Here is a 26,241-nt window from a genome sequence, read left to right as displayed (position 1 = left end):
CTGACGTGCCAGACTCACACCGGCTCATGTTCAAATCCCAGTCCCGCCATCCCCATCTAAACCCCTGGGATGCTCCTTTCTCTCCTGGATCTCCATTTCCTCATGTTTTATAGGAATAATAAGAATACCTACTTCAGAGTCACCAGTCCACAGCATGACTCAATAAAAAGGGTAGAAACGATTTTTTCGTTATTATCATTTTATGATTTGGAGTGGCCACAGGATGGGAGGGTAATGCAAATGACGAGTTACAGGAACGGAGCTTTCACCCCTAAAACAGCCTGACCTGTGTCCTGAGCTGGGCCCCAGTGGTGGAGACAGGCTGAGCCAACCAATCACACTCTCACCCAGCACCCTGGTGGCCGAGGGGGTCTGTCCACGGCAGGGTCCAAGGCCTGACACCTGGCAGGACCTGATTTTCTATGCTGGTGGTTCTGCTGCAGCCTCAGGGGCGGGGTCACCATCAGCTTGGGGGCACCAGGGCCTCGTGCTTCCCTCAAAGGGCAGAAAGTACCCTTTTGCCGGGGCATGACCCACTCGGAGCTGGGTCAGGAGTCCTCAGGCACAGAGACCCCACCCTGAATCCCGGGCGGGGTCTGGACAGCCAAGGCTGGACCAGTCCACAGTGGGACTGGGAGAGAAACAAGGTCCAGTACCTTCCCAAGACCCTTGCCCTGGGCTTTGCAAGGCCCCAGTGGTGGCCCCTCACCCCCACTCCCACCCCACACCACCTCTCCAGGTCTTTGCTTTGACACCATACCCTTAAGATTCTTTAGGTTGCAGGTGATCAAATAATCTGACTCAAGCTGGCTTAAGTAAAAGAAAGAATGTATAGGCTTATATAACCAGAGCTCAGAAATAGAGCTGGCTGTAGGCATGGCTGGATATATTATCCAATATATCAAAAATATATTATTTAACAAATATTTATTAATACCTCTATATTGCAGGCAGTGTCCTTAGCACATGAACAAAACCCTTGCCCTCATGAAGACTAAGACTGCCTAAGAATGTGCATGCTCACTCCATCTCTCTAAGTGTGCTTAGACAGATCCCCCATCATGGCCACAAGTGGCTGTAACAGCAGCTCTGAAGGTTACATCCTTTCAGGTTCGAATCCATCAGAAAAGAGTGAGTTCCAGCAAAAGTCCTTGAAACACTGATTAGACGTCCAGGGGTCAAGCTCCCACTCCTGAACCATAACTGTGGCCAGGGGAACAGGCGTGGTGGCTGGCTCAGGCCTTGGCCTCGTGATCCATGCAGACCATTGAAATGGGGAGGGGGGGGTGTGATGTACAGCCGACAAAGGGGGAACAGATGGTGGGGAGCCAACAGCAGAGTGTTCTCTCTCCCCCTGCCCAGGTCTCCTGCTGGAGGCCGGCTCTCCTCTCCAGATGTGAACAAGCTTGTCTGATGAGCTGAGCAGGCTGAGTTGTGTTCCACCTCCTTGGTTTCCTCCCAAAGGTAAACAATAATAAAAATGCACACATGTACACGATCTATAGATTACACGTTAACTTCACACCCATCGCCTCCTCCTCCCTGTGGAAAGGGTCTTGGTGTATATTCAATCCAATCTCCTCAAACAATCCCTTGAAATGGTAGGTGTTATGGACTGAATGTGTGTGTCCCCCCAAAATTCTTATGTTGAAGCCCTAACCCCCAGTGTGATGGTATTTGGAGGGGGGACCTTCAGGAGGTAACTAAGGTTGAATGAGGTCGCAAGGGTGGGGCCTCACAATGGGATTAGAGCATCTCCAGGAAGAAACGCCTGTGCTCCCCTACCCCCACCCCCACATGCACACACAGAGGCCGTGTGAGGACACAGGGAGAAGGCAGCCGGCTGCAAGCCAGGAAGAATGCCCTCACTGGGACCCGACCATGCTGGCACCCTGATCTCAGACTTACAGCCTCCAGATCCATGAGAAAATACATTGCTGTGTTTAAGCTGTGGTATTTAGTCATGGGAGCCCAAGCAGACTAAGACACTAGAGCAGGCTTTAACTCCTTCCTGTCCCAAACCCCGCCAGGACCATCTGGAAGGGCAACAGAGAGGGCTTTGAGGTAAGGCACCCCGGAGGAGTAAGGCTGGTGGAAGGGGAGGCAGGCGAGGGCACTGTACAGGGTGGTCCCTGCCCATGTCCCCAACACTGTACTCCCTTGGACTCAGGATGCAAGAACTGGAACCTCGGATCTGGGGAGAGAGACCCACTCCCGCTCCTCTTCCCGGGCTCAGTGAGGGTGGGACTAGACCACAGCTTGGTGTGGGAGAAAGAGCGCTGACTTCGGAGCCAGGACACCCGGTCTTAAGTCTCCACGTTGCCCTGACTTGCTGGAGGACTCTGCAGATGTCTTCCTCTCTCTGGGCCTGAGTCTCCACATCTGTAAGACGGGGGGTTGAACTGCATACACACCAAGATCCCTTCCAGCTCCTACACACGGGGCTCTACTCTGGAGAGGCTGAGGAGCTAGGACAATGGGGAGAAGTGGACAGCAGATGTCCCAGGCACGGGGCCCTTGTCCACCCCACCTTCCCTCCACTCAGGGCTCTGGGCAGGGAGGTGGGGCCCCAACAGCTCCAGGGAGACCTGCGTCCATTTCTGCCCTGCGCATTCCCCAGCCTGGCTCAGGTCGAGCTGCTGATAGCATTTCAGACGCTTAGTCATACTTTTTTGAGTAAATATCATGGTAAAAAGACATGACATTTCCGGGGCCAGTCTTCAGCATTAATAAAAGATTCCAAGAACAGGGTGACCTTTTCACAAAGGATTTGTAAATGCCAAAAACTACATAAAACCTCTCTTTCTGAGGCAGACAGCATTGTCACAGCTCAGCATTTATTCCCTCACATGTGAGGCCGGCTCTCATTTCTCCCAGTTCTGTGTGCTGGGAGCTGGCGAGAAGCTGTGAGCACTATCCGAGGGGAGGAGGGGGGAAGTAGTGGAGGAGGAGGGAGGGGAGGGGGGGAGAAGAGGGGGAAGGAGGAGGACGAGGGAGGGGAGGAAGAAGAGCAGGGTGCAGGGTGCAGGGTGCAGGGCAGGGCCAGCCCTGGAAAACAGCGTGGGAGGTTATGGGACGTCTCAGCCACTTAGCAGGCTCACCGAGGACGAAGCATCTAAATGCCGTCCTTTAGCCACCACACAGGACTGTCTCCGTCACGTCCATTCAGGCCAAGAAAAGGGTGGCTTCTGCCAACCCAATGAGAAATCAAAGAACGTGTCTGAGGGGCTGGCCAATCCCACGGGAGACCTAGGCTGGCCTCCCTCCGTGTGATAAGAGCCCAAATGCCCGCCTCCCTCGCTGGCCCTCCCCCTCCCTGTTTCACAGACCCTCAGAGGCAGGCAGGCAGCCTGGCGCAGGAAAAGAACACGGGCTGTGGGGTCACCTAGTTCCAGGCTGGACTCTTTCCACGCCTCAGGCCCCTCATCTCTAAAAGGGACCTCCTTCTTCAGGGTCGAGTGACGATGCTTGATCATCACAGGTCACAAAACCCGGGACCGTGCCCATCGTGGTGCCTGCCTGTTCCGCCGTCTTCCTCATTTGCACAGGTTGCTGCCGTGTGGGGCGGGCAGGGGATTCCGAGCACTTTCAGAAGTGGATTCTGCTCCTCAAGCCAGAGTTGTATCAAATCCTTCCCACTCCACTCACCAGGGCAGCTGCCAGGGACCTGGGGGGAGAAGGAGACTCCCCAGAGAGGGGAAACCTCTGCGTGGAGCTGTCCCCTGGAGCATCGGTGATGACGGGGCCCCAGACAAACGCTCCCCACAGCTGCCTCTGCTCAGATGGAAGCTTGATGCGCTGCCATTGGCGGGGTTCATTGTGTAATGGTGCTTGACAGATCCTAATTTTCTTTTAAAAAGACATGCATTATAGCAGAGGAAATAATAATACACATCAGTGACATGAGGCAATTGTCCAGTTACTGAGGATAGAGTGGATTTCACTGCCCAGCTCAAATACCCTACTCATGAAGGATGGAATCTGGGAGGTCTGCAGAGAGTTTTTCAATTCAACAATCATGTTTTCAAGACTATTATTGATGGGCCAGGCACATGCTGAATAGCAGGCAACCCCACATAAAGAAGCCTGGTCCCTGCCCCTTATGAGCCCCCAAGTAATGAAAGATGAGTCCTTACACAACACATGGATTAGGTAACATGAAATGGAAGCCCAGAGAGGGTAAGCAATTTGCCCCAAGTTACACAGCTGCACGTGGCAGAATGAAGACTAGAGCTCAGATCTGTGCCTATTCACTCCATGCTCTTCAGTCCATCCCAAGGAAGCAAGCTCCAGCTGGATTCCCAGTCCTCTCCCAGGTAGGATGGCACAGTCCTTAAGATAGCTGAGCTCTGCATAGATACAGAGAACAGATTGGTGGTTGCCAGAGGTGGGGTTGGGGGGTGAGGGTTGAGCAAAATGGGTGAAGGGAGTCAAAAGGTACAAACTTCCAGTTATAAAATAAACAAGCCGTGGGATGGACTGTACAGCATGGTGACTATAGTTAGTGATACTGTGTTGCATATTTGAAAGTTGCTAAGAGAGTAAATCTTAAAAGTTCTCCTAAGAAAAAAAAATTTATAAGTATGTATGGTGACAGATGTTAACTAGACTTATTGTGGTGATCATTTCACAAGATATACAAATACCGAATCATTGCGTTGTACCCCTGAAACTAATGTGATGTTATATGTCAATTATACCACAATAAAGAAAGAAAGAAGCTGAGCTCTGGAATTCTCCGTTCTTCTAGACATTGGCTGTGCCAGTGGAGCTCATTTCCTATTTGGTGGGCAGGATGTCACTTGAATCAGCCACAATGGCAACATCTCCCATGCTTTCTCCATGGACAAAGTGGAGAAGCGGGGACGAGGTGTGGTCACAGTTGGAAAGGTTCCTACAATGTGCTCCTCGTCCACTCCCTTCACCTGGTGAGCTCCCTTCCACAGGGTGCGCCCAGAGAGCGTCAACTGATGATGACTTTGGATCCGCCTTGAGGAAGGTCTCTATTTACCCGCGTGGGTCTCTCTGCTCTTGGCTTTGTCCTCATCATCATTCATTCATTCCTTCCTTCAGTATGTACATATCAAGTGCCGCTGTGTCCCAGGCTCACACGGGCGGTGGGGATGTCACAGAGAGCAAACAGACTTGGTCCCTGACTTGATGGAGCTTACAGCCTGGAGGGGAAGACGAACAATCAGGAAGCAATAACCACTGAGGATGACAAGTGGCGTGACTGGAGGGCAAGTTCTCATAGGAGCACAGGGTTGGGGACCCAGGCCTGGGTGTGTAGGGGGAGGGGGGTGGCACCTCGTGAAAGGTGAGGTACCCAGGAGGAGGGGGTGGGGTGGGGTAGGAGCAGGTTCTAGCCAAAGGGAATAACGTGCAAAAGTCCAAATTTCACAGAGAACAAGGGATCCTGCAAATAGACCAGAATCACTAAACATGGACTGGGGGCATGGATGCTGCTGGGTGTGAGGCTGGAGGAGAGCCTGGAGACCAAATCAGGACGCGCCCGGTACCCAGGCTTTATCCTAAAATCAAGGGAGGTCCATTGAAGGGTTCTGAACAGAGTTACCATAGAGAGTCAGGTTCGTCCTTTAAAGAGAATTCTCTACTTGCTGTTGGAGAATGGGTCGACAAAGCAAAGCCTAGAGACAGAGAGCCCAGGTAGGAGGCACAGGTAACAACCCGGCTGAGAGAAGGTGGTGGTTTGGACTGCAGCAGTGGTACTGGGGATGGAGAGAAATGAAAAAACTCAAGAGATGTCAGGGAAATAAAATAGATAGACCTTGGTGATGGGAGAGGGTGCTGCTAGGGCTGAGGAGGGGTCCTGGCCGGTAATAGACCCCATGTAGCAGGAGCAAACATGTGGTTTTTAGCCCCAGTCAAGGAGCAGAAGTCAGAACCAAAATCATGTCCTTTTGAGTGAGTCTGAGGAGGGAGGACCGGGAGGACATCCAAGCTAGGTCCTCAAGAGGGCCTAGGATGTGCTTAGGGAAGAAGCCAGAAAGGCGCAGAAAACCAGGGAAGTGAGCCTACCGGGGGGGTGGGGGGGGTGGCCAATAGGAGCGGGGGCAGGTGGGGCTCTCAGCCCACCCACTGGGATCCTGCTGCCCTTTTGTGTATGGGTAGGTCCAGTGCAGGAGGGACAGCTGAGGTCCAGATGACAGACGAGGCTGCAGCTGAAGTGACAGCCCGCAGTGACAGGGTCGGAGTGCAAAGCCTGCTCCACGGCTTGACACCCAGGCCCGGAAGTCCCAGGTTGGCAGCTGCTCCCGCGGAGGGGCCAGGTGTCTCCATCTGACTGTAAGGCTGTGCGAGCCATCAGCGCACGTGGCTGCCAAGAAAGCAATTGCCTTCTCTGACTACATTAATAGGAGTTTAGTGTCGGGATCAAGGTGGCTGCGAGTCCCGCTGCACTCAGCGCTTGTCAAGCCGTGTCTGGAGTCCGGGAGCTGTGAGGAGCCCGCATGGCTCACACACTTCCCTGAGGGCTCCCCCAAACCCAGTCTAAAAAGCCTACACTTCCCCTTTCGGGTGACAGCAGCCCCACCTCCACGGCTGTAGGGCCTGCCTCCCCTGGGAATGTCCCACCTCTAGACAGACTTGGCCGGGAGGCTCTGAAAGGGCAGGAACGCGGGTCCAATGTTGCCAGATCACCTCCTATTTTAAGATGTCAGAACTTCAGATTTGTATGTGAAATCTAATTATTTTTACATGTTGGTCCAAATGTTGTTGAAAACCCAGTACAGATCAAATGTGTCCACGGGCTGGATCCAGCCTGCAGCTCCCAGTCTGCCCTCTGACCTAACCAAGACCTCTGTGATGGCTCATTTTCTGTGTCACCTTGACTGGCCACAGGGTGCCCCCATTAAACATTATTTCTGAGCGTGTCTGTGAGGGTGTTTCTGGGTGAGATTAGCATTTGGACTGGTGGACCGAGCAAAGGAGATGACCCTCCCCAACGTAGGGGGGCATCATCCAACCCATTGAGGGCCTGAACAGAACAAAAGGCAGAGGAAGGAGAAATTCACCCCTTTTGTCCTGCCTCACTACTTGAGCTGGGCCATCCCATCGCATCTTGTCCTGCCTTTGGACTGGGACTTCCACGACCAGCTCCCCTGGTCGTCAGGCCTTCACACTTGGAATGAGATACACCCCTGCCTCTCCAGCTTGCAGATGGCAGATGGTGAAACTTCTCAGCATCCATAATTGCATGAGCCAGTTCCTCATAATTAATTAATTAATGATCATATGTATCCATATATGTTTATATATATCCCATTGGGCTGTTTCCCTGGAGAACTCTGACTCCATTTTACAGGTGAGGAGAGTGAGGCTCAGAGCACACAGCTCAGCACCAGGGCCACCTTGTTGGAACTGGGCCTTCCTTTGTTCTTTTCCCCAGCCGCACCCCGCACCCAGGCCCCAAGTATCTACCTTGATCCCTAACACCGAGACCGTATCTCTGTGGCTAGGATCTCAGCACCTCTGAAACGCTGTTGAGCTCTGTCCCCCAAGGATATCTAGGCTTGCCCTGATCCCAGCCCCACCGCTGAGGCCCTTTCCCCCTGCCAGATCTGCCTCCTCCTTCCGCCGCTGCGTGAGTCTCTCAGTGAACCTGGAAAGCCGGGCGTCCACCTGTCCCCACGCCTGGGCCTTCTTGACTCCTTCTGTTAGTTTCCTACGGCTGCAACAAATTACCACAAATTTAGTAGCTTAAAACCACACAAATTTATTATCATACAGTTCTAGAGGTCAGAAGTCCCAAATGGATCTTATGGGCTAAAATCAAGGTGTCGGCAGAGCTGTGTTCCTTCTGAAGGTTCTAGAGAAGAATCTGTTTCCTTGACTTTTCCACCTTCTAGAGGCTGCTTACATACCTTGGCTCAGGGCCCCCTTCCTCCATCTTCAAAGCACATCACTCAGCCTCTGCCTCCCACATTACATCTCCTTTCTGCCTCTCTCCCTCCTGCTGCCCTCCTACAGCGACCCTTGTGATTTCATTGGGCCCATCTGGATGATCCAGGATAATCTCATCTTGAGATCCTGAACTTAATTACAACTAAAACGTCTCTTTTGCCACATAAGGTAACATATTCACAGGGTCCAGGGATTAGGACACGGACATCCTTGGTGGGGGAGGGCCATCATTCTCTCTGCCACACTCCTCAGCCCTTCAGTCTGAATGCCTGCCCATCCCAACACGCTCATTACCTGTCTGCCATGGTGGGCGGGCCTGGCCTCTGGATCCTCACAAGCTGTGGTTCCAACAGGCTGACAGGAAGAAAGACATGTGGCAGAAATTCAAATCAGGAGCCAGAACGGAAAGACAGCACAGCACTAACACATAAGTGCTTGTGTGTGTGTCCATGTGTATATGTATGTGCGTGTGCGTGCATGCATGTGTACATGTGTGTGCGTGCATGCATGCGTACGTCTGTGTGCGTGCGTGTGCAAATGATGCAGGTGTGTGCACGTGCATGTGCGTTTGTGTGTGTGTCACGGTGGGAGAGGCAGGAAAGCCTGGCCCATAGGTGGGTTCCCCACCCCTTCTCCTACTCACAGTCCCACCTATATGCTGCCTAAGCCCCTTCAGCGAGTCCACTCTCCAAAGTCTCAGGTCAGCATCTTTCCCCACCCCCAAGTCATTTACCAAATTGGATTAGCTGTGGAGAGATCCCATTAAACAAATGCACCTCCCAACCTTGATTTACTGGAAGAAAATAAGAGATGTTTTCCTTTCTGGGAAGGTATCATTCTTAGTGTGCTAACGAGCAAAGACCCCCTCCTGCAAGCTCTCTGTGTAACCATCTCAGTTAGGCCAGCGGACTGCACTCCTCAGAATCTTAGAATCAGATGATCAGCACTGAGAAGGGGCTGGGAGTTCGTCCAGCCCAGAGAGGACCAAGGATTTGACCAGGCAACACCACCTGTCAGGAGACGCGTGGGCACCAAGAGCCTGGATCCTAACTCCTGGGAACCGAGAGTCAGGGGATGCTTGGAAGGGAGACTGTCAGGAGCATGACAATTGGCATCAACAGGTGGCAAGACCTCGGGTGCTGCCCCCCATCCCACACCCAACCAGGAGCTCCAGTGGGGCCTCAAACACACTGACCAGGGAGCTGCAACGGGGCTGCAGCCCAAATAAAGGAACCAAGCTCAGTGGATGAGGTGGCACGGCATGCTTCAGAGAACAAATTCTAGATTCAGACAAAACCAGCCTCCACTCCTGGCTCCATAAACACTCACTAGTTTTGGGCTCTCTGGCAAGTCACTTAGCTGCTCTGTTCCTCAGTTTACTCATCCATAAAATGGAGATAAAACCTACCTCTTAGAGTTGTTAGAGAAATAAATGTGACATTATGTATAAAGCAATTAGCACAATTCTTGGCCTAGAACAATTGTTATTGTTAATATTTGTGACATTGGTACATAAGAGCAGGACAAGATTAGCAACCTAGAAGACTTGCCGTGGAGTCCTCAGGGTGACACTAGAATGGCCTCAACCCCTCCTGCCTACGTCTGGGGGATTCTAGGGCCTGAGCTGGGACTGAACCTGAGGTGGGGCTCGAAAGGCCCTATCTGTGGGGTGTTGAGCCAAGCAGGGCATTCAGCACATCACTCCCATGAAGGAATGGAGGTTAGGTCACCTAGGACCAAGACACTCCATCCCTAACAGCAGCAGGGCCTCTCCCTCTCGGCAAAGCTGGCGAGAGCTACTTCCAGGCTAGAGCACACCAGCTCAGTCCCGGGCCCCCTGGTGAGGCCTGAGCAGACAGAGGACACCAGACACCGGACCAGGAGGAGCGGGGAGGTGAGCGTGGCCTTGGGCAGGCAGCATTCTTCTCTCTGGGCCTCTGCTTCCTCATCTGTAAACGCAGGAGTTGGACTTACTTGTTCTGTGGGCTCCAGCCGGTTGCAAACCATGGAATCTGCCATGGGGATAGTTTCCGCAGAGAAACGATTTATTCGCGTGGAGACACAACTGACCCTTGTTCCTGCCACCTTTATGAATAAGTGAGCTTACCATGTCACCCAACCAGGGAAAAAAGAAACCAAAACTAAGAGGGTCGCCCTGCCTAGTTCTGGCCCCCAAACCAGATGAAATCTCTAGCCTTTCCCATAGTTGGCTAACTTCATAACAGAACAAACTTTATCCCAGACTTCTGCAATGCTGATATCTGAAAACTTGTCACGACCTTTGAGGATGTTACAACACGTGATCAAATGGCTGTTTTCCACCACGAATGTCAGACTCGCTTTCAGCTCAGTGACCTTGGTAGGTTTGCCCTGTGTTTTTTCTTTAAATTCCTGTCGTGTTTTTTCCCTTGTGAAGTGTGACTCTCTTGAACCTCTTTACAAGGTAGTTTTTTCTTTTCTTTTCTAAATGCTTTTGTCTCTGAGTCTTCTTTCACATTAAGGCTGCACAGAATTACTGAGCGGGGCAGAGAAACGGATTCAAGGTTAAGCTTCCAGAAGGAACATCTAAAGCTTTGTCACAGAACTGGCCTAAAGTGGAACCACGTGGCTGATGCTTCCATGCACTGAATGTCAGGATCTCAGGGAGACAGCATGAATGGGAGATGTCCAGGACAGGAAATGCAGCCCCTGGGGACGAGGGCAGGTTGGCGACTGCACCGAGACCTAGCACAGCCTTAGGAGCCCCCTGGATGTGGGTTGGAATCTTGACTCCATTGTCCATGTTACCTTGGGTAAATCCCTTAGCCTTTCGGAGCCTCAGTTTCCTCTTCTGTAAAATGGGGATAATTAGAACCCATTTCATCACCGTGTTGTGAGGCTTAAAGGGCCAGGAGCAAAACAGGCCCTCAGCACATGTGACTTTGCTTCCTGTCCCTGAGCCTATAGGCACCAACATGGGGCCGGGGTTCAAGGATGGGTCACTGCCCCTGAGAAGCGGCAGCCGGCAAGGACAAGGAGGGTTTCAGCCTACAGAGGGAACCAGGGCCCTGTACTGACCAAAAGAGGTAGAGCTTGGAACGGCCTTGGTTGTTAGAAATGAAACACGTCAGTTGCGGGGAGGGACGGGGAGGGCCGGGGAGGGCCGGGGATCCAGATGGAGGCCAAGGTCTGGTTAGCATAACTCGGCCCCAGCATCAGGTCTGATAAGCTGACGGCAGGACCGATGCTGAGCCCAGGCGGGGAGGCTGGAACTCTGGGATGTCTCTGCCTCAAGTCAGTCTTGATCCTGGCACCTGAGCTCCAGCCACACCTCCTGCTGGGTCCGATGGCCCCCTGTGGGGAGAGGAGGGTCTCACAGGGTTGCCGCCCAGGATGACAGGGTTCCTGGAGGGGGAGAGGGCATGGTGAAGGCATGGTGCCCTACATCCCAGCTCCCACTTCTGCCCACGATGGATGGGGATGTGACCGTTTCCAAACTTGGCCACCGTCATTATCACTAGTCCCGCTCCCCAAGCAGCTATTACTGAGGCCCTACCTAATGCTGAAAACAGACGACCTTGGCCGTGGCTAGTGAAAGAAGTCAGTTGCCTTTAGTTCCATCCCCAGCGCGCATCACCACTCCCTCTCTTGGTGACCACACTCTGGTTCATCCTCTCACCACAGTGGCCCGTCTCCCCTGCTACTCAGCAGACAGCATGTCTGATGGATGAGACATCACCAGGCACAAGTGTAGACCCAACATGCATCCTGTTTCCTAATCCCCAGATGGCCCCATGGACCAGAGGCCTCCTTAAAGGAAAAATCATGAACATGACCACTGAATGGCTGCGAACTCTGAGCCTGCACCACACTCTCCAACCCCAAGTCCCTGGTCGTGGAAGGGCCGCCTTGTCTTCTGGGCCTAGGACCCAGGAACATCAGATCCCCATAGCTCTATGAGCCTACAAAGCACATCCATGTTCCCAATCCTATTAAATCCTCACAGCAACCCTGACAAGTAGGCAGAGTGATAGTTATCCTACATATTGCACAGACAGGGCAGCTGAAGCTCAGAGAGGCCAGGTGACTTGCACAAGGTCACACAGCTAGTAAGTGCAAGAGTGAGATGAAATCCCAGGTCTTCCGACCTCCAGGAACATGCTTTCTCCTCTCTGCCTCAGCTGCACCTTTCAAGGAGTGAGCTCCCTGTCAGTCAGACGGGCAAGCAGAAGCTGTGGAGGGGCCTTCCCGGGAGGCTGCATCTAGGGGATGCCCGAAGTCTGGGGTCAAGTCAGACGAAGACTTGTCATGAGTTTTCTCGAAAAGAAATCATGCTCAGTTCTTTGGGCAACACCAACCGCAGACCTACAAACATTAGCCACTCCTCCTTCCTCATCAGGAGGTAAAAACACCAAAAATCAGGCAGAGGCCGTTTTCAGTTCTCCCTCGACTTAAGCAGTGGAAAGAGCACTGTGCTCGGAGCCAAGCCTTCAAGTAGAGTCCCGCCACTTACGTCAAGTAAGTTCTGCCACTTGCGTCATGTGGCTCTGGGTAACACAGATCAGCTCCCGACCTCTGTGATTCATCTTTAAAATGGAAATGATGCCGCCACCACCCCCATCTCAACATCCCTCCAGCTCCCTGCTTCAGACCTGGGATGTTGGATTCTCACCTTCCCCTCTCAGCCCCTCCTGGAAAAGAAAGGCCCCCTTGGGATCCTCTCCCTGGCCTTCCTGATCCCCCAGCCTCCAGCTCCCTGCCCCAGCTCAAGCCCAGTCTACCAGGAGCCAAAACAAGGAGCTCAGCTCAACGGAAAAATCAGCCCAAGCGAGTCTCTGACCAAATTGACTTGTCAGTCAGCTACCCAGACAAGGCCTTGGAGCACACCTGATCTCCACGAAGGAGAGGGTGATTTGTAAGCTTTGAGGCCAGGAGGAAAAACACCAGGAAAGAACGACTCAGTCTGGGTTTCCATAGCAATCCCGGGAGAAGCAGGAGGAGCTCGTGCCGAGATAAATCAGAGACGGCAGCCAGCAGTCACCTTGCTCCACCACGGGCCACCTGCCCCCACATCACTCGGGTAACAAGTCCCCTCTCTGAAGCCACCAATCCACCCGTCCAATCCCCCAGACCTACGATGGTTTGGGAGAGGAATCCTAAAGTCTTTTCATATAATACATGGAAAATATATATAATCGCCTCATCAAGTCACTATTCTTCTCTAAGCCTCAAGTCATTAAAATAAGAACAAAAATAGTTCTTCTGTAAGGCGTTGTTGTGTGAGCATGTATATATATATATATATATATACACATAATGTGATGTTTAATAAATGCGAACCTAATTATTTATCCTCAAATTTGTACAGCATTTCGCAGTTTGCAAAGATCTTCACCTCCATTCTTTCATGGAAATCTCTCAACCATCCTGTAAAGTGTTTAGAACCATCATCCCCTCCATGGCTGATGAAGTGACTGGGGCTCAGAGTGGAGTGATTTTCCCAAGGTCCTGCCACTAATAGCATGGGAGGGCTTAAACCAATGACCTGGGACTTAGTCCAGTGGTCTTTCCAAGCTGTCATTTAGAAGTTGAGGAAATAATGAATTCTGAAGGAGCAGGCATGAAAAATCTCATTAAGGAGGCTAGAAGAGAGACCTAGAGAAAGCAGTATGTTTGATGGAGGACGGGTGTACACAGGACCAAGGGCAGACACAGCCCAACAGAACCCTCCCTTACAGGTTGTGCTGGGCGGAACCCAGAGGGCGCAGAAGCCTGTGGGGAAAGACACACAATAAAGACAATAAAAGGAATAGCTGACTTTTATGGAGCTTCTCTCTCTGTCGGACAATGTACAGAGGGTTTACTTTGGAAAATCCCATGTAATCTTCAAAACAATCATATGAGCTAGGTGCTTCTATCAGTTAGAATGTTTTAGGTTACAAGTAATAATATTTTGTAAAAAACTAAAAACGGTTTAAACTCTAAAGGAGCCTGCCAGCCAAGATGGCGCAAAGTTCCCTCTTTGAGCTCTCCCTCTGATCCCAACACATGGCACTCATAGATAAAATATAAATAGTGAGAACTAAAAAGACACAGCCACTTTCAAAAGAGAGATAAATATCTTCCTGGACTAGATATGGTAGAAAAGAACCAAGAGAAAACGCTGGCTGAGTTGCAGATCTGCTGGGACTGAGGCCAGGAGGCAGGCAGAGGTGGCTGGGAGCTCTGTCCTGCGCGGTAGAGGGACTAAAAATGCCGCACACACGGTAGGGATTCTGATCCAGGCTCACGGGGCCTGGTGTGGGGTTTCCCTGTGATGTTCCCCGGCCCACGGCTGGGGTTTGTGTGAAGCTCTGTGATTAGGAAGGTGGGAGAAGGGAGCTGCAGCCTTCCAGCCGGACCTGGGCAAACCAGCCAGGCTCTTACCTCTGCATCCTCCTCTATCTCCTCAAAGAACTGAAGCCTTAACTACCCAAATGAGAGGTAGGGAGCTGGATGGGGGCCTCAGTGACTGGCTTAGAGATGACTCCCAAAGGTGAATGTGGCATAGAGGGAATAGAGGGGGTTCCTATTCAAGATAATCCTACAAAGCTAAATTGCAAAACACATGAGGAAGTCTAACACTAAGAAAGATAGCCAACAAAACCAGTACTCAGGAGGCTAATTCACCCCCAGACCAACGCAGAATAGTAGAGCAACCAAAACATAATTGTTCTGATTATTTAGGATCCACAATGGATAAAGGAAGAAACAATGTGAATAACAACAGTAAAGAATTGTGAAACAAAAGCTAAAGAAATGAAACAAGATCAAGGGTATTTAAAAAGGAAGAAGAAGAAAAACCAATTAGAAATGCTGGACACAAAATAGATAGGCTCTTAATTTAAAATTTTTTCAATAAAAGGAACAAATGCTAGAGGATAAAATCGAAGATAGAATGAATACTTTGGATGATGTGCTGTTATAATCACTCAGAACACAACTCAAAGAAATAAAAAAAATAAAAATATGAAAGAGCTGTTAAAAAAAAAAAAAAACCTCTGGCTCAAACATGTATCTAACGGGAGTTGCAGAAGAAGAGAATAGAGGGGACCATGAGGAAGCAATTTTCAGAGAGATAAGGGCTGAGGATTTTCCAGAATTGAAGAAAAATATGAGTCCTCGAATTGAACATGTATACTGAGGGCTACATAAAATAAATTTTTTAAAACCACGTCTAACTATACACCATATTGAAACTAAAGAATATCAAGGATAAAGACGAGGAGGGTGAAAGGGATGATTAGGCACATGTGCGTGGTGATGGACTGTAATTAGTATTTGGGTGGTGAACACGATGTAATCTATGCAGAAATAGAAGTATAATGATATACCTGAAATTTATGCAATGTTATAAACCAATGTTAGCGCAATAAAAAAATTAATTAATTTTTAAAAAAGGATAAAGAAAAAGTTATTTTAAAAAACTATCAGATAAAAAAAAGCAGACGGATTACCTATAAAAATAAAACAACATAATGACTTCAGGCTTCTCATGACCACGATAGAAGATAGAAAGCGATGGAGGCGTGTCTTCAAACAGCTGAGCAAAAATAACAGGCGGTCTAGAATTACATCCCCAGCGAAGCTATCATTCAAGACTGAAAGTGAAATCAAGATATTTTCAAATGTAAAAGATGAAGTGTTTACCACCAGGGAACCTAATTGAAAGAATTCGCAAAGATTGTACTTTAGCCAGAAGAAAAGTAAAATCAAAGGTGAACTTGGAAATTGGTAACATATGTTCATAAATTTAATTAATTGCTAAATAATGCTATTTTAATTACAATATAATTACTAAATAATAATAATATCTAAACCAAAAGATATGGGAGATCTGTGATATGTTAAGGTCTTATCTGAAGGAGAATAGAAATAATGAATAACATTTTACTTTATTTAAAAAACTAATAGTAACATAGAAATGCTAAAAATATAAAGTCATTGATAAGGATAGTAGTAACGTTTATAGTTGCCGAGTCAGCAGGAGTAGGGAGAAATGGAAAAAAATCAATCTAACAGCAGCTTAAAAAGTAGAAAAATAGAAGTAAAGAAAAATACAAAAGAAGATAGCAGGCATAAATATACTAGTAATCACCAAAAAAAAGTCAATAGATCAAACTCATCTGTTAAAGAACAGACTATCAGATTGGATTTTTAAAAAACTAGCCACATGTTGCTTACAAGTGACAGAGAAAATTTGCAATAAAGAAACGAAAAACCATACCAGGCAAATACTAAAGGAAAGCTATACAGCAAAACTAAGGTGAGACAGAATTTGAGGCAATAAGAGAAATGAAGAGGGAAAATGCGTAATGATAAAAAGAACACACTCCACGAAAGAGATATAACAATCGTGAACTTCTATGCATCTAAATATCCTGTCTTAAAAGACATAAAGCAAAAACAGGAAAATTTACCAGGAGATGTTGACAAATATCCAATCACAGAAGAAGAGTCACCTCCCAAGAAACAAACAGATCAAGCAGTAAGGGTATAGATTATTTGAACCAGATAATCAAAAAACTGATCTAATAGATAAATCTGGAAACCTGCTTCCAATAAGCATGGAATATTAACTCTTTCCAGGCACACAAAGCACATTATAAAAATTGACTATGCACTAATTCATAAAGATAGTATTGACAGGGCTGGCCCCGTGGCTTAGCGGTTAAGTGTACGCGCTCCACTGCTGGCAGCCCGGGTTCGGATCCCGGGCGCACACTGCTTCTCTGGAACATGCTGGGGCCGCATCCCACATACAGCAACTGGAAGGATGTGCAGCTATGACATAAAAACTATCTACTGGGGCTTTGGAGGGGAAAAAATAAATAAATAAAATCTTTAAAAAAAAAAAAAGATAGTATTGACAAATTGGAAAGAATCCATGTCACACAGACTATATTCTCCAACCAATGCAATTATATTAGAATTCAACAATGAAAGTAGTTTTAAAATGCATTTGGAAGAGAAGAAACACGCTCCTGAATAAAATGGATTAAAAAGAAATTCACAATGGAAATTTATGAAATATTTAGAAGCAAATGACAATGATTATACTTCATGTAAAATTTGTGGGACATGATTAAAGTCGTACCTAGAGGAACAATGTAGCCTTCAATGTATTTATTAAAAACCAAGAAAGATTAAAAGCAAATGAATTCCTTGTGTCACTCCAGAAGCTGGGGAAAGAAAATCAGCATAGAATAAAGGAAATAATAAAGATGACAGCAGAAATTAATGAAATGGAGAAAGTATTAGAGATGATTAAGCCAAAAAATGACTCTTTAAAAGATTAAGAAAAGAGACAAAACTCAAACCAGGAAAAAAGATAGAATAAAGATTTGAAATCTTAAAAAAAAAAAGAACAACTTAAAGACAGTGATAACATGGACAATTTTCTATAAAAAACATAAATGATGAAAATTGACTGAAAAAGAAATCCAAACTTGAATAAACCAATGTTTTAAAAACATAATAAGTACTCAAAAATATTCCCCTTCCCAAAGACACCAAGCTTAGCTACAGAAGCAAGTTTTAGAAAACCCACAAGAGACAGGTAATTCCTATTTGACACAAGCTGTTTCAGAGAATTGGGGGATGGGAGAATTGACCCTCTCATTTTGTGAGGCTGTGTGATCTTGCTACCAAAACTGGACGAGGACAGTATTAAAAAAAAATCATACTTCAAATGTGTTTGTTAATATGGATTTTAAAAAATCCTGAATAAAATAGGGACAAATCCATTCCAGCGGTATATCAAATACAATATGACCAAATAGAGCTTATCCCAGGAGTACAACACAGCTCAATATTAGGAAATCAGTTGATATAATTCAACATATTAGCTGATTAAGGAGAAAATATTATATGATCGTATCAAAAGATGCACAAAGAGCATTCAATACCATTCAATACCCATGCACGATTTTAAAAAAGGAAGGAAACTTTTAGCAAAACACAAATAGAATGTAATTTCCACAACCTAAGTGTACATACCAAAAACTTCCAGTAAATGATATACTTAATGATGAAATTTCAGGTTCCTTCCCAATCAAATCAGGAAAAAGACAAGAGTGCCTGAAATTGGCAGCACTATTCAGAGTGGTACTGGGAGTCTAGCTAATGAGAGAGGGAGAGAGAGAGAGACGACTAGAAAGGACGCTATAAGTATAAACTTGTAGTTATTTTCAAATAATGTTTATCTACATAGCAAAATGCTCCATAGATGCTCGTTGAGTGAGCGAGTGAACGAGTGAATGAAATGCAGTCTGTTTCCACTGGATCAGGGAGACACACACAGAAGGTCACAGTTCCCTGGAAACTCAGAACTGTGGGAGGCCAGCTGAAGGTTCATGGGACCACACAGCTGTGCCCCTCAGACGTCACGAAAAGCCTTTCCGTCCTACTGACCCTGTCTTGATTTAAAATGTTGGTTTTTTTCATCATGCATATTTTGCATTAATTTGGGTTTTCAAATATTGCAGTAAAATATCATTTATCTCGGTTACTAAGGTTTTGGGTGCCCCCTTAAATTTTGCGAGTGCCTCCCTCTCCTCACCCTCATCCAGGCCCTGCGGAGGCTGACGCATTCTCGTGCATTGACACTGTCCCTCAAAGAGCGGATATCAAGCCTCAGGGCTGAGAGGCACCTGATCTATTAAGGGATCCCCTGCTTGAGTGCCGCCCACGCACATGTCACTGCTGTCGTTCAGGCAGACGTGACAAGAGGAGGCTGACAGCCTTGCTGTCTGAGTCTGAGGAGGTGGGGGGCGGAGTTGTGCCCGGGAGCCATTTCCACGCCAAGTGCAGGGGGCTGGTTTCTTTCAACAGCTGGTTTCTTTCCTGTTCGCTCTTCAGCTGAGCAGCCCTCCGGCTGACTGATGCTCAGAAAGACCCAGCCCTCTCCTGGGGACACGGCCCACAGGGCTACTGTCCTACCATCTTCTGAAAAACCCACACCCACACAGACTAACAAAATCCCCGACTCCCCTACTTCCTCTCCAATCTCAGCCCAGGGAACTGACATTCATGGAGCCCCCACTTACGCTAAATAGGCAGGCAATGTATCTTATCGGATAGGAGCAGCCTCAGTGCACATGCCAGCTCTGCCACTGCTGTGTGACCTTGGGAACATTACTCTGAACCTTTCTGAGCTTCCGTTTCCTCATCTGTGAAAAGGAGATCAGAACACCTGCTTCTGGGTTCGTGAAAGGATTAAATGGAAATAACGCCCATAGAGTGATTGGCACGGCGCCTGCCACATGCTATATTCTCCGTGAACAGTAGCTACTGCCGTCAACAAACAACGGTGGTAAAGAAAGATACTAACCACATGATGTGAGAAGGAAACAAAAAGGGCAGTTGTTTTGCTGTGAACAGGAGGGTTTTATGGAGGAGCCAGTGCTGGAACTGGATCTGGGAAAACGAGACGACCTCGGTAGGTGGAAAGGGGCAGAAAGGACTTTCTAGGCTGAGGGAGCCTAGAGCACGTTGGACCTTAGAGAGCAGAGAAGAGTCGGGGGAGCCCAGGAAAGTGGAGGGACACTGGTGAGTGGTTAGACAAGTAGCTGAGGGTCAAGTGAAGGGCCGTCGCCACTCTGGAGGAGTACAGTGCGGTAAGACAACCTGGTGGCCGTTGGGAGGACTGTCTGGATGGGGGATCCTGGAGGCCATTGTCTCTCTCTACTTCCCAGCACAACTCTCTTCCTCCTTAGACTGTGAGCTCCTCGAAGGGGGCACAAGTCAGAACCATCTCATGGTCCCCAGTGCCCAACACATGGCCTGGCTCAGTGCTCAGCAAAAGAATGGAGCCTGACTTCCAGAAGGCCTAAAGCTCCTACATGGCAGTGTGATGGTTAATTTCATGTGTCAACTTGACTAAGCCACGGGGCAGCCAGCTATTTGGTCAAATATTCTTCTGGGTGTCTCTCTGAGGGTTTCTTGGATGAGATGAACATTTAAATCAGTAGACCAAGTCAAGCAGGTTGCCCTCCCCAGTGTGAGTGGACCTCATCCAATGGGTTGGGCCTGAATAGAACAAAAAAGTTGAGCCTCCCCTGAGTAAGAGAGAATTCCTCCTGCCTAACTGTCTTCAAACTGGGGATTTTCCCTGACTTGAACTGAAACATCAGCTCTTCCTGGATCTCAGACCTTCAGCCTCAGACTGGAATTCAACCATCAGCTCTCCCGGGTCTCCAGCTTACCAACTCACCCTGAAGATCTTGGGCTTGTGGCTTGTCAGCCTCCATAATCCCATGAGCCAATTCCCTATACAGACGGTCTCTGATTTACCACGGTTTGACTTAGGATTTTTAGAATTTACGGTGGTGCACAAGCGCTATTCAATAGAAATCATACTTCGAATTTTGAATTTTGATGTTTTCCCAGGCTAGCGACATGTGGTATGATACGCTCTGGTGATGCTGGGCAGCGGCAGCGAGCCGCAGCTCCCAGACAGCTGTGTGATCACGAGGGTCAACAACGGATACACTGACAACCATTCTGGACCCATCCAGCCATTTGGTTTTTCACTTTCAGTAGAGTATTCAATAACTTACACAAGATATTCAACACTTTATTATAAAATAGGCTTTGTGTTAGATGATTCTGCCCAAGTGTGGCTAATCTAAGTGTTCTGAGCACATTTAACATAGACCAGACTAAGCTATGATGCTCGGTAGGTTAGGTGTATTAAAACATTTTCAACTTATGATATTTTCAACTTCCAATGGGTTTGTTGGGGCATAACCTCATCGTAAATTGAGGAAGATCTGTAATAATAACTATTATTATTCATAATTATTATCGTTCATATTTATGTGCCTATCTAGGTGTGTGTGTGTGTGTGTGTGTGTGTGTGTGTGTGTGTGTGTGTGTGTTTTCTGTTTCTCTGGACAACCCTGACGAATATAAGCAGTCAGGCACAGGGCCACTTCCCAGGCCTGGAAGGGCAGGGGGAGGACAAGCCTGAGACACTTATGCCCTTGGACTTAGAGGAAATCCTCTGTTTCTCTTACTCTCTAGATCTACTCCCCCTGGTGCTGGCTTTTCCTTGCATTGTGACAATAAGATTGAAGATTTGGGTTTGAGCATTAAGGAATGAAACAGACAGTGTGACCCTCCTGGCCTTGGGTCTGAGACTATTCAGGTCTAAAAGCTTAGAAGAAAGAATCCATCCACAGAATGTAGTCAGTTTACCTGAATTCTGCATCAAGGTTTGGGCATCAAAACCTCAGCTGCTTAGAAAAGAGTTACTTTACCTCTGTGGCAGATGGTATTTTCTTAAATAAAGCAACAATATCTCTCATCTCACATGCCCCTCGTGTAAGGTGACTTTAATAGTCCTCCCACTGACAGGTGAGATCTATGCTCCCCCTCTAGAAACTGGTCAGGCTTGGGACTGTTCCAGCCAATAGAGTTCAGCGGAAGTGATGCTGTGTGACTTCTGAGGCCAGGTCGTAGGAAGGATAGAACTTCCACCTAGTTCACTGGGGAATGCTTGCTAGGGAGAAGCCAGCCACCTTGCTACGAGGAAGCTCAAACTAGCCCACACAGAGAGACCATGTGGAGAGGAACTGAGTACCCAGCCAACAGCCACAGCAACCACCAAACTTGTACGTGAATGAGCCTTTGGATGACCTTGGGAGCCTTAAGGACAAAATGAAGTTCCTGGGTCCTCTGATCATAACCCCATCTCGTGGCACTCCAGTCTCGCCATCTTTGCATCAAGGAGAAGACGACAGATGACAAGAGGAAGAAAGGAAGGGAGCGGACAGGACTGCAGGCCAAAGCAGCTATATATAAAAGAGACTGTTCCTTGCCTTCTTAAAGGGCACTCACCCCCTACTCTCCCATCTTCATGTGACAAATGGGTCCCTACCTGTCCTAATGAGAAGGTCAGCCTGGTCAGACAGCAGCACCAGGATTGTCAGAAAGGTCTTTATATTCTAAGGACCATCCTCCAGTGGCAAAACCAAGCGGGGCTGAGCGTGCTGGCAGCCTGGCCCAGAGCGCTCAGCTGAAGGTTTGTGCACAAAGCAAACACCAGAAGCCAAACCTGGGGCCTGTGAGAGAAAGAAAACTATTGTTGGAGCCCCAGAGCGAGGGTCAGAACAAGAGGATTACAGGGGGTTGGAAGCCAAGTCATCCAGGGACATGGGTCATGGCAGGTGGCAGGTGGCAGGAGCGCTGGGACTGAGGGAAGTGAGCTTGGCAGGCTGCAGGCAGCACCTCTGCCCCTGCCTCCAGCAGCCCTGCTTAGACTGGCCCACGTGGCCATGCTGGTGAGGAAGCACCTGCCATGTGGCAAGTGCCAAGGGCCTGTGTTACTCACGTCACCACTTGATGTGCGACACGAGGGGCTCAAGGAGCACGGAGGGGAGTTTCTAGTTCACAGTCAATGAGGGGGAAAGTGAGACGCATCCAGGACATGATCATGTTGATTAGCTGGACCAATCCTTCCTGTCCCCTTTTCAGCCCTTGCCAGGGCCTGTCCCCCACTAGCTCACCCACCCCTGGCTTGGCTGGCTCAGACACCAGACAGGGGACCGGCTGGCCAAGGCCATGCTTGACTGAAGGCTCTAGCTCAGCCCCCAACTCAGACCCCGGAGCAGACATTGGCCCACCTGACTGAGCTCACCGCCAAGCAAATGAAGACCTGACGCTTGACAGCCCTGAATCTAACACCCTCCTGCCTGGCAAAGCAGGCAGGGCCCACAGAAGCCTTGGCGGGTGCCGGTAAACAACCTGGAGGCCAGCCCGTCGGGAGGATTCAGGGCACTGGCTCACAAAGCCAAGCATCAGTGTGCTTCCATGAGCCCCCTACCTCTCCCCTAACAATGCTACTCAGCTGGCCCACAAATGAGGCCTGCACTGGCTCATCCCACAGATCTCCACTAAAGGAAGATCTTCATGGTTTCTACGTCCAGCACCTTCACCACTTCAGCTCAGACACTTTGTCATATACACCATGGTAATTAACACAGGATGCCCCAAAAAAGACTATTTAAGATGCCCTTTAATATAGGTCATTCCATTTGTTCCTACAGAAGCTCCAGTTCCCAGAGTGGCCCGCCTCCAGGTTCTGGATTGATAACAAAGGCAGAGCGTTGGCACTGCAGGCCCATCCCACACAGCCCTGATCCTGGCTGTTGGATGTGCACACGTCCCCACCTGCACACTGACAACAGCCAGCGCTGGAACCCACCAGGCCCAGGGACAGCTGTGTCGCTGGTGAAGTTCACATCCTAGCCTCACATCGTGTCTGGGAGACAGGGAAGGCGTGGGGCTATGTCAACTTAGCTCAACCGGAACTATAGTTCTCAGCATCCCATCTCCTGCGTGCTTCCAGTTTCAGGGTGATCCCGAGAGAAATTTGCCCCAGAATTGGGAGGCAGAAGTGAAACAGCAGCCTTTACTCTCTGAAGGCCAGGGAAAGACCCCCGGCAGTGCTGCAGTTCAGACACAACATCTCTCTACCGCTGGCTCACGTTGCAGGTATGGGGGAACACCTGGCTTACCTCCTCCAGCTCCTGCTGGGTCTTTTCCTTTGATTTTTCCAAGTCTTGAGCCAGGTGTGATGTTCAACTCTGCAATAAAGGATGGCAGCTTCTTCTCCAATTCGCCTGTGTCATCAAGATTGGAGGCCATGAGAAACAGACTCAGTCAATAGTGCGCTGCTAAGTGTTTGACAACCAACTCTCCAGGTGCCGTTTCACCATGAATGTTGGTTGGTCCTCTTGTTTATGGTAATGAGGAAGACAAAGTGAAGTGATGAAGATGTGTGTTGGAATTTCACCTGTTCACCAATGCTGTAAGCTACTTCTTTCGCTAAATTGAAAAATAGTTTTGAATACCAAAAGAATATTTCCTTTATCCACAATGTAACTTCTACAAATATTACACATTTTTTGAGTTCAATTTGCTTTATTATTGTTTTCTCCATCACCTTCTTAAGTCTAGACAATCAACAAAATAATAAATCAAGGCCCGATCTGTAGCATTTGCCAATTTCTGTGGTATAAATACTCCCACGGGGCTGATTTCAAGGTACCAATGTGACGTCACTGAGCAAGGAGCTGGGAAGAGGTGTGCTCTAGCACACGATTATATAGTATTTCCGCCATACAGATGTAATAGACATAACCTCAAGAGCACAGGTAATAATAAGACATAGCAAAATAATTAGAAAGTAATAAGTCTTGAGTATGTATTACCTTTGTTTTTAATGTCATTTATTTAGTTGTAAGTTTATATAATTTAATTTTTAAGAATGGCTGTGCTTAATGACCAGATCACAGAATTCCTGAAAATTTAATAATCAGCTCCCGCAAGTTGGTATGAGCCAGCTCTGGCACACCGCTGGCTCCGGCTGTCTTCCTGGTTTCCAGCTTGTCTCTGTTCTCCCCAAGTTCACTTCCAGCTTTCCTTTCCACCAGTCAGACCTGCTAAATTAAAGTGACTTCAGACCCAACACCAGACACAGAGGCAACGACCTTACGAGGAGGTCTTAACCAGCTCCCACAATTGCGCGAAGTCCCCTTCCTGTAATATATCCTTTGTTCTATAAAACTCAACGTGTTTCTGCTTCTGTGATTGAGCCCTGACTGATACAGAAATAAAGGGAATTTGTGATGCCAAAGAGGATGCTGGCCACCCCCGCAGCAAGATCCAGGGTCTGTGACCACTTGTCAATACTGTAAGAATGTACCCATCTTCCGAGCTGCTCCTATATCAGACACACCCACACATCCACACGAATGTACACACCCTCCCCACAGGCACGGGGTGGAACGGTACAGAATTAGGGCTTGGAATATTATTCTCAGGCTGGCAGAGCATCTAGGGTGATAGGGACAGGATGATTTAAGACAAGAGCTGGGGGGCTGTCTCAGCAGCAAAGTTAAAGAGGCCTCAGGTGGTTGGGCCTCAGTGAACCGCTGGGGTCTCCCAGCATGTGTAGAGGACACAGCCATGAATGCTGGTAGCATCTAATCAGGGCGGAAGTGCTGTTATTGTTAGCACTTGTTCATTCATTCATTCACTCATTCATTCATTCATTCATTCACTCCCACACAGCCTGTTCTATGCCCAGCCTTGGGCGGGACTTGGCGGCACAAGGAGAAAAACAGATGGTTTCCTAAATACAGTCTGGTGCCCTGGAATGGGTTCCAGAAGAGAAAAAGGGCATTAGTAGAAAAACTGGAGAAATCTGGATAAAGTCTTTAGTTTAGTTAATAGCATTGTACCAGCGTTAATTTCTTAATCCTGACGAAAATACTTAGTTATGTAACATGTTAAGATCAGATGAAGTGCATGAAGAGGATACAGGAACTCCCTGTACCATCTTTGCAACTTCTATATAAATCTAGAATTACTCCAAAATAAGAGTTTTATTTAAAAATGTAAAAATGTTAAAAAAAAAAAAAAAAAAAACCAGATTCTCCACTCACCCCACCCCCAGACCAGGGCCAGTCAGATGGGAAACACACAAGACACGCCCACACATCCACACGAATGTACACAATCACCCACACTCTCTACACTCTCCTGGTCTTCCAAGAGGAGGCTCCCTTGCAGGAAGGGAGTGTAGGACTCAGCTATTCGCCAGAACTTGGAGCAGAAACCAAACCCAAAGCTTGAACAAAGACTCAGGCCCTGGTCTCAGAACCTGTCAGAGCAGGAAAAAGGAGGCTTGAAGAGTGAGAGCTTCTGCTTGGTTTCTTGTAAGTGGAACGGGATACCTGGTTAAGCAGAATTCAAACCCTTCTAAGGAGTGAAATTTACATGTTGCAGCTACCTCTCTATGTAGGTGAATTGTTCTGGGAAAACTCCCCTGGGCCCCGTATGAAACAATGAGCAGTTGCCCATTTACCTTTCTAGGGAGGGCTGCAACTGAACATTTTTCTGGCCAACTAATGGCTACTCCTTCCAATACTCCTTGGTAGGCAGAGGAGGTCTTGGAGATTGGGTCCTCGGGCAACTTCTCAGCAAATATGCCAATGTTGCCCTCTTCCATTGAGAAGCTCAAACCTACTGGAATCTCTGAGGGACTTTGATGATCCTAACTGAGATTAATCAACAGGAAATGATACTGTGGGGCTGAGAACCACCCTAAGGGAAGGGGAGGTCTGGAGAGGCAGCCCAAGCTAATGTAAGAGAGAGTTGGTCTTGGCTCCATGCTTGACTGAGGTTGGCAGAACCCCCATCACCAGCCCACCACGTGACAGGGATGTGGCTGAGAATGCAGGTGTGAAGCAGAGAACTGCTGGCTCAGGAGTCCCAGTGTGGAGTGCCCTG

This window comes from Diceros bicornis, chromosome 18 (assembly GCF_020826845.1).
Source record: "Diceros bicornis minor isolate mBicDic1 chromosome 18, mDicBic1.mat.cur, whole genome shotgun sequence".
In the NCBI taxonomy this organism is placed as follows: Eukaryota; Metazoa; Chordata; class Mammalia; order Perissodactyla; family Rhinocerotidae; genus Diceros; species Diceros bicornis.
This window is presented reverse-complemented; position numbering follows the sequence as displayed.